The following is a 14576-nucleotide window of genomic DNA, read 5'->3' as shown; positions in this document are numbered from 1 at the left end:
TGTCCTAGTTGTTTTGTGCAGGTGTGGATGACATTGCTTTCTTCCTAGAGGAGCAGAGCGTTGGGGTTGTGCTTACAGAGACTGAGTGGATGCTGTGGCCACAGGCACAGTTTAGGACAGCCATTGAACCAAACTCCCCATCCGGAGACTTTGGATGAGATCTGTACTTATTAGATGTAAACTATGTGCAGCAAATTGTGGAATAAATGTGTTTTAATTAAATTTATAGCATCACTCTCCAATTCTTACATCTAATAACCCTAAATACATGCAACTCCATAATGATGTTGAACTATCTCTAGCACACAGACAGAAATAAAGAGTCTAGAAAATAAATTCTAATTTAGAGAGTTATTTTGAGTTGACAATTTTTTTTAATCTGACAAGAAGCCATTGTTATAATATGAATAAACAGCTCTTTCTCTCTCGCTCTGGCCTTAATATAAAACAGTAACAGTCACTGCTTTAAGTCTGGTCCAGTGGTGTACCGACAACAATCTCTTCCTCAACGTGGGGAAGACCAAAGAAATTGTCATCGACTTTAGGAAAGGACCACCACAACACCCCCCACTAACCATCAACGGTGCTGCAGTGGAGCGGGTGAAAAGCACCAGGTTCCTAGGGGTGCATATCTCTGAGGACCTCTCCTGGACAACGAACACTACATCGCTGGCCAAGAAAGCTCAATCATGCCTTTACTTTCTTCGCCGACTGAGGAAAGCATGAGTCCCGCCTCCTGTCATGTGCTCCTTCTACCGGGGCACCATTGAGAGCATTCTCACCAGCTGCATCACTGTGTGGTATGGAGGATGCACTGCCTCCTGTCAAAAGACTCTGCAACGCATAGTGAAAGCAGCCGGCAAGATCATCGGTGTCTCTCTGCCCTCCCTTGTGGATATCTTCCATACCTGCCTCACTAGCAAAGCCATCAGCATTGCAGCAGATGGTTCACACCCATCAAACCTCTACTTCAGCCTCCTGCCTTCAGGGAGAAGGTACCGGAGCCTCCAGGCTCGCTCCACAAGACTTTCAAACAGTTTCATCCATCAGGCTGTCAGGATGCTGAACTCTGTCCATCATGTCCCTCCTCCCATGCCTACTCCTGTACTCTGAAACTACAGCTCACCCACACTTCACTGCACATTAAACACTTTATACTGTCGATAAAATTCTATACACACTGAACTGTTTACAAACACTTCTTCAAACATTACATGTTTCAGCATACATGCACAAACTATTTCAATCTGACACTGTTTTGCACTTTACACCTTACAGTCTTATTGCACTAATTATACTGCTTTTTGAATGTTTACATTTATCTTCATGTTCATGTTTACATCTGTCTTCAGCTTATTTGCACCTTAGAATATATTTGTATATTTGTATATTTAATAGAATTCACTGTTTACACTTACTCAGATATATATCCATTCAGATGTTCAATTTATTTTTCACTGGTTTATTTATATCTATTTATTACAAGTATACTGCTGGTACCGTCACAAAAATCTGTTCTTTGTTGCACTGACTGTAATTACAATGTAAATACTGATGAGAGAAGAGAAACGGTATTTTGATTCCTCTGTATGTCTGCACATATGGTGGTATTGACAATAAAGAACCTTGAACCTTTAATAAAAAAAATTTTCTTTCTTTTTTTCAATATAGGACTAAACTTTAGCAGTAGCCCTCAACAGAGAATTATAAAAACTGCAGCAAAAAAAAACTCCTGCAATATGCAGAAACAGAAGTGCAGTGCAGTATTTAAAATACTTTTAAAACATTATGCAAAAAAAAACTGTACTTTACAAATGTAATGGCAGCCCTGAACATTCAGACTAAAGCTTTTGTTATCTTTCCTGGTTTCTGGAAGCAGTGTTTATTCCTCTTTTTCCACAGGCAGGCTGCCTCCTGAAAGAGCTAAAAATGTCATAAAGAGTAATGCAGTAGACTTTCCTATACTCATATAAAACTGCAAATCTAGCTTTTATTAACGGTAATCTTGAAAACATTGCACAGAGAATCTATGCTTCATTATACCACCAGCATGTACTTGCATGTGTCCATCTCTGATCCTGCTGCCCATGACCCTGTATCTGACCTGAGCCTGTGGACATAGTGATACAGGACTTAAGAGTCTGGGTTAATACGGAGATATGAACCTGACAAAGGGAGGCCACAGAGCTGTAATTTCTGATGAATCACCTATAGAAATTCCTGAACCCCAGGAAACTTGCAATTCCTTTACTGTAGCAGGTAATGGCCATTGTGTGATAACATATCCCAGAAACATGATGGTGGCTCTTTCACTTTTCTGCCTTAACACAGAGTTGATGCTGCAGTGCACACGTGGTGGACATGATCCTACAGGGTGGCTGAATAAATGAGAATGTTGTTTATGTATACTAGTACATAGCAGTTGAGTAAGTCCTTGAATATTTCATTTACAAAGGCTTGAAATACAGCTGGCACACCGGTAGCCCTTACCACATGACCAAGTATTCATAGTGCCCCCTGGTAGGTGTCAAAGGCAGTTTTCCATTAGCCTCTCCCTTTAATTCGAATCAGATTATATGCACTCCTTAAGTCTAGTATAAAAAAGACCTGAGTTTCCTGAATCTGTTCCAGAGCTGCTGGGACCAGTGGAAGCAGAAATAGGTAGCATACCATGAGAGAGTTCAGGCCTCAATAGTCAATGCAAGTCCTCCATCTTTCTTTTCAATGAAAAAAATCCTGCTGCAGTGGGGGAGGTGGATGGTCAGCTCTCTGCAAGGGGGTAGGGGGTACACATGACACTTTAGTGGCATAGCATTAGGTAGTAAGTTGATGGAACAGTCCTATTAATGATTGGGGGTAACCTGGTGGCTTTCTCTTTGCTGAACACCTCTTATAGATATTGTATTCTGCTGGGATTGCTACCAAGTTGTGGGATTCCGGGCTTTCCAACGAAGTGATTAAACATGGGTGTGTCAGATTGTCCTGAAGATAGTGATGCATGCAGTAAAGGGACCATTGGGTGAGTTCTTTGTCCCACCATGACAACTACAGGTTGTGTAAGTGTAGCCAGGGTAACCCCAAGCTGATGGGGTTAGCGGGTGAGGAGATGACATATACTGATAGGTCCTCAAAGTGCAACCTGGAGGGTGGTCTGGTATGTGATGTAACCCTCACTGATGGGGCAGTTGTCCACACCAGTGACTGAGTGGGGTGGTGCATGGCAGTATGGGTAGCTGGCTCTGGAGTTTTCTAGGGCTACAAGACAACAAACATCATGACCCATTTACCACAAGGGGGGTTCGAGCACCATCCTGGGGTGAGTGGGAGGCAGAGAATTCGGAGCCAGCTCAGGTGGTTGGGCTTGCTGGTTCTGCTGACGTTGCATGTAGGTGGCTTGTAGGGCTGCTACCTGCACCTGATACACAAGGAGCATTTCTCCCTGGTTCACAATGAGGGCTCCTGAATCTGGAAGATATCTGCAGTGAAGTTTTCTGTAAGGAAGCCCCTGAGGTAGCATGTGTAGGATCCATGGGCAGATTTATTCCAGCAAACAATAGCAAACAAATCCAAATCATAATCCAAGATATCAAAGTCGGCAAGAACATGTGGGAATAATCAGAACTGGCAGAGCTAACAACAATAGCAAACAAATCCGAGTAAAGCTCAAAACAAGAAACATGGTCGAACAACACAGAAACAAAGTCATACACTGGTAAGCAAATCACAACAACACAAAGGTGTGGCATGAATGCAAATGGAGAAATACTTCACACCGATGTCTACGCGCACAACAATTATATGTCTGTAGAAGTACCAAAGGGGCAATTTTGACATGGAAGTGATCTGACCCGGAATTAGATCAATACTCCGGTGAGGGTTCACTTTGGCGGTTTAGAGGGGGCATCACATGTCAAATCTATTTTGCATGAAGAAACAACCTTATTATTCATCTCAAACTCTCCCTCTTTTATCAATATTTAATCAGTGGCCACCACTCGTTTTTCTTTTTTTTTTTACAAAAGTACATGTTTATTTTTTCTACTGCTAAGGTACCTGATTAGATGTAAAAGGTTTTTTAGCAAGACAGTATTCATAAAGGTTAAAGCAAAAAAACTCTAAATGCCATTTATTGAAGGGAAACAAGCCGGCAAACAGTAACTATAGTAACTATAGCCTGACTATAAATACAAATAAAATATATACCAACCTTTTGGCAACAATCTGACCTAATTAGTACATGTGGGATAGTAGGACAGTGTGTGAGCATGGACTTTGCTTTCCATTTTGGGGTGACAGTATTGGAATCTCCTCCACCTGCCTGCCACAGCTGCAGCCTCTCATAAAACAGAAGAAGATTCAGCACCCTGAACAGCTTTCACAAGTGCTACAGAGGCTGCTGTGTGAGGGAGATACTCTCTTCTTTGAATTTGGGGAGTTACAAGTAACATTCCCAGCTGCTCCAGGAACCCCCTCCTCTTGTTTCGCTTGACAGGCATCCAGGCAGGGTCGATCTAGCTCCAAATCACAAAGGCATTGTATGAGGACACATCAATGATGTTATAAAAGATGACCAAGGTCCATGTTGTCCACACCTCCCTTGATGTGGTTGTAGTCCAGAATGATAGCTGGCTTCTTGTACTCACGATCACTGATCTCTGCTGTTTTGTGCAGTGTGCTCAGGAGGACCACATCCACAGGACATCATTGTGGCACCAAACATGGGGCTGGGAGAGGCTGGATAACTGATCCCATTCCATGGGACTTCTCAGAGTTTCTTAAAGTTCTGCTTTAGTAAATCTGCAGTCGAGGAGGGGAGAGCCCCGGGGAAGGGTAAATGGAAACTGTCCCCAGTATATGGCTCCAGAGGTTATAGTGTAATATTAACTGAGAATAATTGGAGAAAAAGCTTCTGGAAGAGCTGTGGATGAGAAAAGAATAGTAACTAAGAACCGGAAGTGTGTGTGTGTGTGTGTGTGTGTGTGTGAGAGCAAATATCAAAAATATCAGTGGTGGACTGTCAGGGCCAGCAAGGCAAGGAAAATTATTCCCAATAGTCTATTCTCTACATTTCATAGCTTTTCTCTTGGTTACGCTGCTTCCAGTAGTGTATATTTATGATAAGAGTATTCATCCAATCATATTTCAGCCAGTGGCTGACATCATGTGTTGCCAGGGAGAAAGAAATCTGCCTTAAGGCCTTCAGAATCAATAGTGCAGGCGCCCGTAGCTTAAAATAAGTGGCAATGAAACTGTTCCATTAACCAATGGAGATTTTGATGGCGTCACTGGGGCCATCTAGCAGGCATACGATTACGTCAGCAATTTCCCGCCCTTTGACTGGATAATTGGAGTAGTCAGAGGCAGCGAACCGCACAAACTAAATAAAATATATATATTTTAACTCACAATGGCTGACAGAGGAGAAGAAATTGATTTGGTCGCAGACATCCTTACAAATGCATTTTCAAAGTGGACTTTTCAAGAAAATCCTTTTGATTCTTCAAAATAGTTGGTAAGCCTTTTCAAGAACCATTTATGCTTTTGGGTTTTCTTTTGCAAAAAACAAACAGTTTGCCTTCATTCCAGATCCCTGGGGTGGACTGTGGGTTTTGTTTTGTTTTTTTTTGTTTTTTTGCTGCAAAGTCTCCACAAGGAGACTTGTGAGACTGAATTGTGTTAATTTTTTTTGCTATATGTAATGTAATTTTATTCATGTTCACTACAAGAGCCTGTGATACAACGCACTGTTATACGTTGTTTCTATATTCGCTGCGTCTCATTTCGGATGCTGCGTCCTCCAGAGATTTCAGTTTGCTGCATGCATCATCAAGAATGTCTTTTTTGAGAAAAGTAACCGTAATAAAATTGACTATTCCTTGTGAGGTGTGAAATACAGTACTGTAGTCTAATTTCTTTTTTACTTTGCTATTTAATGGTTGATTAGTATCTATTGCCCTGGCAACATAATGAGGTATAGAGATGGATTAATTCAGGAAGGACACCAGTGAAGGCCTAGGTGTGAAATGCATGGCCCGCCACTGAAAAATAGTTACATACAACCCATTAAATATTGTCTAATTCACTTCCTGTATTTGGGTCATTAATTTCATAATCTGATTCCAAAGAATAATCTTCTAAATTTAAGGTAACTATATTAACTGTAAGCTATAGTTAACATTTACAGCTTTGGTAGGTCTAAATGTATTTAATACATAAATAACTGTAACAACTTGATCTACATTAGCCTAAATGCTCTTAAATGCAACTACTCAATATCAGCTTAAGCTACATTATTCTAAATGTATGTTCCACACATCAACAGCTAATTGCGACATATTAATTCATATGTCAAGGAATACGATAAACCAGATATTATAATTACATTATAATTATAAATGGCATTACATTATATTATTATAATAGTATAATAATAATAGTCATTTGGACATTTCAGAAATCTTGATCAGGGCAGAGAGACACATTAACCAAGACCATTAACCAAGGCATCATCAAAACTTTACTATTAAAAAAGTTTACTATTAGTTAACTATTACTCCTGGGTTTTGATACAAAATTTAAACTAACTTAAAAAAAATGCCAGCTCACATACAGTTTATTTTATATATGAATTTATCTGCTCTGGTTATCAGAATATACATTTTTATGTTTATCAGAATATACATGCTTATAGAATACAGTAGTTGATAAGCAGACAGAATATGCCCTAACACACTGGACCTGCATTGTTTCTAAGGTATCCAGCAGATAGTTTAGGTAGAGAACTCCCTCAAGGTTACCCATAGGTGGCTCCCAAAAAGTTCCTCTCATTGTATTAAGCCCAATATTCTTTCTCTTTGTCTTGGAATGTCTCAAATAAGGAACAAGTAACGACTATAAGGGCTTGTTTTAGTCTTGCTACTACATCAGTGATTGTTTTTGTAAAGAAATTCATGTAAGGTAGCTATGAGCACTATCTGCCATATGTCTCTTAACTCCAGACCAAACTTACTGGCTTCTAGCATTAGGTTAATCATGTAAGGTTCAAACAGTCATGAACCAGGAAATGTGCCCATTTTTGCTGCATATGCCTGAACTGCAGACTATACCCATTATGCTCACTGTCTGGGCCTAACATTGTTTTGATTGCAGCTTTGTCTTATGAGTTAGATGTTTTACCCATTGCTGTGCTGATTGGGCGGTGGATGTGTGGACACTACAGACTGTCCATATGCTTGGTCTGTCCCAGCTGCTCCAATTTCTTTACATATACAGCTAGTTGCTGGTGGGCAGTACTGTAAGCATGTGCAGGTTAGAATACATGAACAGGACTGAGTGACTCCAAACTTGTAGTGAGCACTTGTAGTGAGCCATTGTGTACAAAGCTAATGCTCTTTTTCAGATTATAGGCACTAGCATGCCTGCTACACTGGTATTCCAACCCAGTTAGGATTTTCTAGGGTAAAGTGTCCACCTCATCAGCAGGAGATTGCAAATTTCAATCCCTATAACCACCCACAGCCAGAAGCCAAGGGATCAAACCTGGCTATGGTTTCTGGTTGAGAGTCATTGTATACTTCAATCGCAGTGACACTAGCCAATTATGGGCATCTGTGAGCTAATGTATATCAGCCATAACATTATGACTACAGACAAATGAAGTGAATATATATATATATATATATATATATATATATATATATATATATGTTTGTCTGTCTGTATGTATGTATGTATGTATGTATATACCAATCAGCCAGAACATTATGAGTACTGACAGGTGAAGTGAATAACACCGATTATCTCCTCATCATGCCACCTGTTAGTGGGTGGGATATATTAGGCAGCAAGTGAACATTTTGTCCTCAAAGTTAATGTGTTAGAAGCAGAAAAAATGGGCAAGCGTAAGGATTTGAGCAAGTGTGACAAGGGCCAAATTGTGATGGCTAGATGACTGGATTAGAGCATCTACAAAACTGCAGTTCTTGTGGGGTGTTCCCAGTCTGCATTGGTCAGTATCTATCAAAAGTGGTCCAAGGAAGGAATAGTGGTGAACTGGCGACAGGGTCATGGGTGGCCAAGGCTCACTGATGTGGGGAGCGAAGGCTGGCCCATGTGGTCCGATCCAACAGACCCACTACTACTGCTTAATTTGCTGAAGAAGTTAATGTTGGTTCTGATAGAAAGGTGTGAGAATACACAGTGCATCTCAATTTGTTGCGTATGGGACTGCATAGCTGCAGACCAGTCAGGGTGCCCATGACCTCTGACCTCTGTGCACCACTGAAAGTGCCAACAGTGGGCATGTGAGCATCAGAATTGGAACATGGAGCAATGGAACAAGGTGGCCTGGTCTGATGAATCACGTTTTCTTTTAAATAATGTGGATGGCCAGGTGTGTGTGCATCACTTACCAGGAGAACACATGGCACTAGGATGCACTACGGGAAGAAGGCAAGTTGGCGGAGGAAGTGTCATGCATTGGGCAGTGTTCTGCTGGGAAACCTTGGGTCCTGCCATCCATGTGGATGTTACTGTGACTTACATAATCAATGTTGCAGACCATGTACACTCTTTCATGGAAACTGTATTCCCTTATGGCTGTGGTCTCTTTCAGCAGGATAATGCACTGTGACACAAAGCAAAAATGGTTCAGATGTTGACTTGGCCTCCAAATTCCCCAGATCTCAATCCAATCGGGCATCTGTGGGATGTGCTGAACAAACCAGTCCGATCCATGGAGGCCCCACCTTGCAACTTACAGGACTTAAAGGATCAGCTGCTAACATTTTGGTGCCAGATACCACTGCAGACCTTCAGGGATCTAGTGGAGTCCATGCCTCAACGATTCAATGCTGTTTTGGCAGCAAAGGGGGCACCAACACAATAGTAGGCGGGTGGTCATAATGTTATGGCTGATCGGAGAATGTGAAAATGGCAGATGGTTGGACTAAAATTGGTATGCGTTTTCCAAATAGTGAACTAGACATACATTTTAAATAAATACATTTTTAGTCACAAGCACCCACTTTGCTATTTCTCATTTTCCTCTCTTGCTATATACACAATTACAGAATAATTATATAAACAATTTTTATCATACTTCTGTTCCATCCATACAACCAGAAAATTATTAAGTAACATCCTTTTTGGGTAAACATAAACATATTTACATCCTGATAAAGACCACACAGAAATACACAATCAAACACACACGCATATGCACTATCCATATGATTGCTCAATCCATATGAAAATGGATACAACAAAATGATACATAAACTAAGATCAGTATATTAGTGTAATTACTGTTACTTAAGGTTTATCTCATAAGTGCAATGAACTGTAAAATAAAAATACTGTAACATGTAGCAAAAATTTTATATACACAAACAACCATAATGCTGAAAGGTGGTGTGAATAATCTTTTATAATGTATTATCTTTTTACATTGACACCTGTCAAGTGGTAGAATATATTAGGCAACTGTGTAGTAGTTAGTACCTACAAAAAGTGGTCCAATGAAGGACAATTCGTGAACCCAGTCACAGGGTCATGCGCATCCATGTCTGGTTTGTTCCCTACTATAGCACAAATTACTGAAAAAAGTTAATGCTGGTTATAATAGAAAAGTCTCAGAACCGACAGTCCATCGTACCTTGCTGTATATAGGGTTGTGTAGCTGCAGGCCGGTCAGAGTGCCCATGCTGACCCCATCTGCTGTCAGAAGTACATGTTGACTGGGTACATGCCCATCAGAAATACACCATGGAGCAATGAAAGGTGGCTTGGTCTGGTGAATCACATTTTCTTTTAAATCATGGCCAGATGTGTGTGCATCAGTTATTTGTGGAAAAGATGGCACCAGGAAGATTAAAGATTCATATGATGTGGTGCAAACCACATTTGTTTTACAAATCTGTTTTACAAATGAATTTTTTTTTTTTTTTTAATCAAGGCAATAGTGATAAGTTGATTATTGTAATGATGTATATGGAACTGAAGGAGGTATGTGCATGGGGAAGTGATGATTTGACCCACATTTAATTTGAGAACAGGCCTAGCTATTTGGCCAGGGAGCAGACAAGCAGGGTAAACAAAGGCTAATCTACTAGCTGCAACAAGTCATCACCCAGGTTAATAAAATAAGAAACAGTCAAAAATTTGTCTTAGTAACTTGTTTAGCATAAAATTAGATGACAGTTAATGCACAGCCAGCACCTTTGATATTAAGCTAGAACTGTGTTATAAGTATACTGAATCGATTCCACTAATCACCCCAGGGTGATATTCTGAGTTCCTCTGTGAACTTGCAGATTTCATTTCAAACTTAGCTGTTGCTCTTGACAAAACATCACATTTCATTTAAAATGTGTCATAGGTATGATATATGCACTTTGCCATGTTACACTGTTAAGCATACATTTATGTCTGCTACTTCAGGGAGGTTTATCAATAAACTCCTAGAATTATCATTCATTATTGGATCAGTGTCTGACCCCAAAGAATTTAATCAGGTGATTGATTACTTAAAGTCAATGTTTAGCTGGACCCTAATATAGCTACACTAAAAAGAAAAATAATTAAAGAGAAAAAACTAGCACCCTAGTGAAGGAATGTGTAAATGGCATTAGACAGTGGATGCTTACCTACTTCCTCCTACTTCATTCTGACAAGGCAGTATTGCTTGTCCTAGAAATACATTAGCTAAAAGTAGTGGCGGGCCGTGCATTTCACACCTAGGCCTTCACTGGTGTCCTTCCTGAATTAATCCACCTCTATACCATCATTATAACACCAACATGGGCGTCGCTAGGCCATTTCTACTCAGCCCTCCTAAAATTCAATTCTGCGGTTCTCCATAAACTGTACACAAATTCATGATCCTCATGAATTTGTGGTCATTCATGACCTCAGTACCCTTTAAATTTCAGATGAAAACGGTGGCAGACTTCGGCTCTTCCCCGTCTTTCAGTGCGTTCTTCAGCAGAGCGAGGATCAGAGGACAAGTGTGTGTGTGTGTGTGTGTGTGTGTTTGTGTGTGTGTGTGTGTGTGTGATCAGGAAGACTTGTATTTGGCTTGTTCAGTACTCAAATGTTATACACATCTATGCAATACAGTGGAATGCTGCAATAAGTTTACCATCCTACCCTGCCTCTAACTACTCCAATTATCCAATCAAAGGACGGGAAATTGCTGATGTAATTGTATGCCTGCTAGATGGCCCCAGTGATGCCAACTCGAAATCTGACTGGTTAAGGTAACAATTTCATTGCCACTTTTTTTAAGCTACGGATGCCTGCACTGTTGATTCTGAAGGCCTTAAGGCAGATTTCTATCACTCTGGCAACACATTATGTCAGCCACTGGCTGAAATATGATTGGATAAACAGTCTTATCATTAATATACACTACTTGAAGCAGCGCAACCAAGAGAAAAGCTATGAAATGTAGATAATAGACTACTGAAAATAATTTAATACACATTCATGGAAAAACATAAATTAAATATATTAAAATGCAAGTCAGTGATTCAGATCACTGCTGTTTAGGCCACCAGAGAAGGCCTTGCTGGCCCTGATGGCCCACCACTGGCTAAAAGTTAGCTTTATAATTACAGAGTAACACTGGGTGGACTTTGTCTAGTCTTTCATTTGAAGCTCATGCAGATAATATAACTAGGATAGCTTACTTTCATCTCAGAAATATTGCTAAGATAAGAAATAAAAAATGTCACATGATGCAGAAGTGCTATATCATGCTTTTGTTACTGTACCCCTAGGATCAATTATTGTAATACCTCATTTCATGGATGTTCCGGGAGGTACATAAGCATGCTTCAGTTAGTCCAGATTCCTGCTGTTGCTACAGTCAGTCTTGTGCTTGGGTCTCCATCATTGAACACTTGATGGCTTCAGAAGGAAAGAATTTATTTTAAATCTATAATAAATTCAAAATCACTCGTGTCTTTTCCCACTTTCTGGGCAGTCCCGCCTTGGGTAGTTCTCACTGAAGCTAGTTAGTTAGTTAGTTAGTTAATTAGCTAGTTAGTGCCAAAACCCATCTGGAATTGTTATTTCAAGTTGCTCACCATAATCCAATGGCTGGACACTTGACTTGGAGACTGGATAAATCACCTGATCCATTTCATGGACTTATATATATACTTTATATTGATCAGGAATTGAGGCAATGTTTGCAGGGGTGTGCAACATGTTGCAAACGTCAGTTGGTAAATCTGTCAGCCACCCTAAAAGTGCAAGCCTTGTGGTGTCCTAGGTTTCTCACAGAGTTTGCCAGGTTGTAAGTGGTTGGTAGGCATAACACACCTATATATAATAAGTAAAATAGCCCACTTCTTTACATAGCAATTTCGGTAGGATTGTTATAACCAGCAACCTATAAGGATATATTTGGGGAAGTAATCCTTTGCCAAACATGGTTCATAACTATTTATGCTATTTATGACGTTTATGACTTTATATAGGATCCTGTATTCAGTGTGTGCTTGTGACCCAATGGTCATTTAAAAGCTAAAAGAATGTGAACACATATAACACTCATATAAGGGTCTTTCCTGTTGCAACAATGTTGAAAGCACACAATTGCCTAGAATGTCTTTGAAAGCTGTACCATTAAGATTTGCTTTCACTGGAACCAAACATGTTCCAGCATCTCAGTACCCTTGTACCCAAAGTGAGGTCCATAAATACCTGGTTTAATATTGTTGATTATGGTTCAAGAAATTAAGTGGCCTGCACAGATCACTGACCTCAATTCCAGTGAACACCTTTGGGATGAAGTAGTACAGCAAGTTAAAGCAAGGGCTTCTTGCCAAATATCAGTGCCCAATCTCCTCTGCTTTGAGTGAATGGCACAAATCCACTCAGCCAAACCTATCAGAAATGCTGTTATAGTAGTAAAGAAGGGTAAGGTCCCAAATACCCATTGTTTTTATTTCACTGAGAATTATGTTAGAATGCTGTTTGTCAACTACAGTTCAGCATTTAACACTATAATTCCCTCAACACTCACCACCAAGCTGGAGCACCTGGAACTCAGCCCATCTCTGTGTCAGTGGATCTCCAATTTCCTAACTGGCAGACCACAGGCAGTAAGGATGGGCAGACATGTCTCAGCCTCCCTCACCCTCAGCACTGGAGCCCCCCAGGGTTGTGTTCTGACCCCCCTGCTGTACTCATTGTATACATATGACTGCATGGCCATTACCAACTCCACCACCATCATCAGGTTTGCTGACAACACCATTGTGGTCGGACTGATCTCCGACAACAATGAGACGGCCTACCTGGAGGAGATTAGGAATCTGGAGAACTGTTGCCTGAGGAACAACCTGCTCCTTAACGTCAGCAAGACAAAGGAGCTGATAGTGGACTTCAGTAAAAAGCAGGAGAGGAACTACCAGACCCCAGTGATCAACGAGAGCCCAGTGTAGAGAGTGGACAGCTTCAGATTCCTCAGTGTTCAAGTCACACAGGACCTGTCATGGTCCTGTCACATCAACAACAATGGTGAAAAAGGCCTGGCAGTGTCTCTTCCACCTCAGATGCTTGAGAGACTTTAGACTGCCCGCTAAGGTGCTTAGGAACTTTTACTCCTGCACCATAGAGAGCATCCTGACGGGAAACATTCACCACCTGGTTCAGGAACAGCACCATGCAGGACAGACGAGCTCTTCAGAGGGTGGTGCGATCAGCTGAGTGCATCATCCGTACCAAACTCCCTGACCTGCACTCAATCTACAACAAGCGGTGCTGGACCAAGGCCAGGAAGACCATGAAGGACCTCAGCCACCCCAACAATGGACTTTTCTCTCTGTTGAGGTCAGGGAAGCGCTTCCGCTCCCTGAAGGTTTACACAGAGAGATTGAGGACAAGCTTCTTTCCATAGGCTATATGGTATCTCAACCAGAACTCCACATAGGACCCAACTGATTGGACTTGCGATGTTTCCTTCACACATGTGTTGGAACTCACCGCAGCCAACCACACCACACATTTGCACATTGCAGGACTGAAGAACACAACACATAAAACATAAAACATATATGTTGTACATTTCAGCTCCTGTTTACACATAAAGAGGACTTGTGCACACCTGCAATTTAAAGATGGACAATAACACTGCTGCTCATCATCTCATTTCACTCCATGACCATGTTTTGTTATTTATTACAGTTATTTATACAGTTGTTTACGTTTTAAATTTTATACATATTCTATATTCATATTCTATATATATATTCTATATACATATTATACCATACCTTATTCTATTCTACACTACCAGTCAAAAGTTTGGACACACCTTTTAATTCAATGTTTTGAATAACATTCTTCAGCTGAAGCAGGTTTGTGGGGCGATGTTTAAAAACCTCTGCCTTGAGGTAACCAGATAAAAAAAAATCACAGGGCGTTAGATCGGGTGAGCGCGCCACTCACGGGATGTCATGGACATGTTGGAACATGTAGAGGGAAATGTCAGAAATCGGTTGCATATATTGTATATATATATATGTATATATGGCGGTGTCCGCTCCCATGTCACTATATAAAAT

This window comes from Hemibagrus wyckioides, linkage group LG08, assembly GCF_019097595.1.
Source record: "Hemibagrus wyckioides isolate EC202008001 linkage group LG08, SWU_Hwy_1.0, whole genome shotgun sequence".
In the NCBI taxonomy this organism is placed as follows: domain Eukaryota; kingdom Metazoa; phylum Chordata; class Actinopteri; order Siluriformes; family Bagridae; genus Hemibagrus; species Hemibagrus wyckioides.
Note: the sequence above shows the minus strand (reverse complement) of the source record.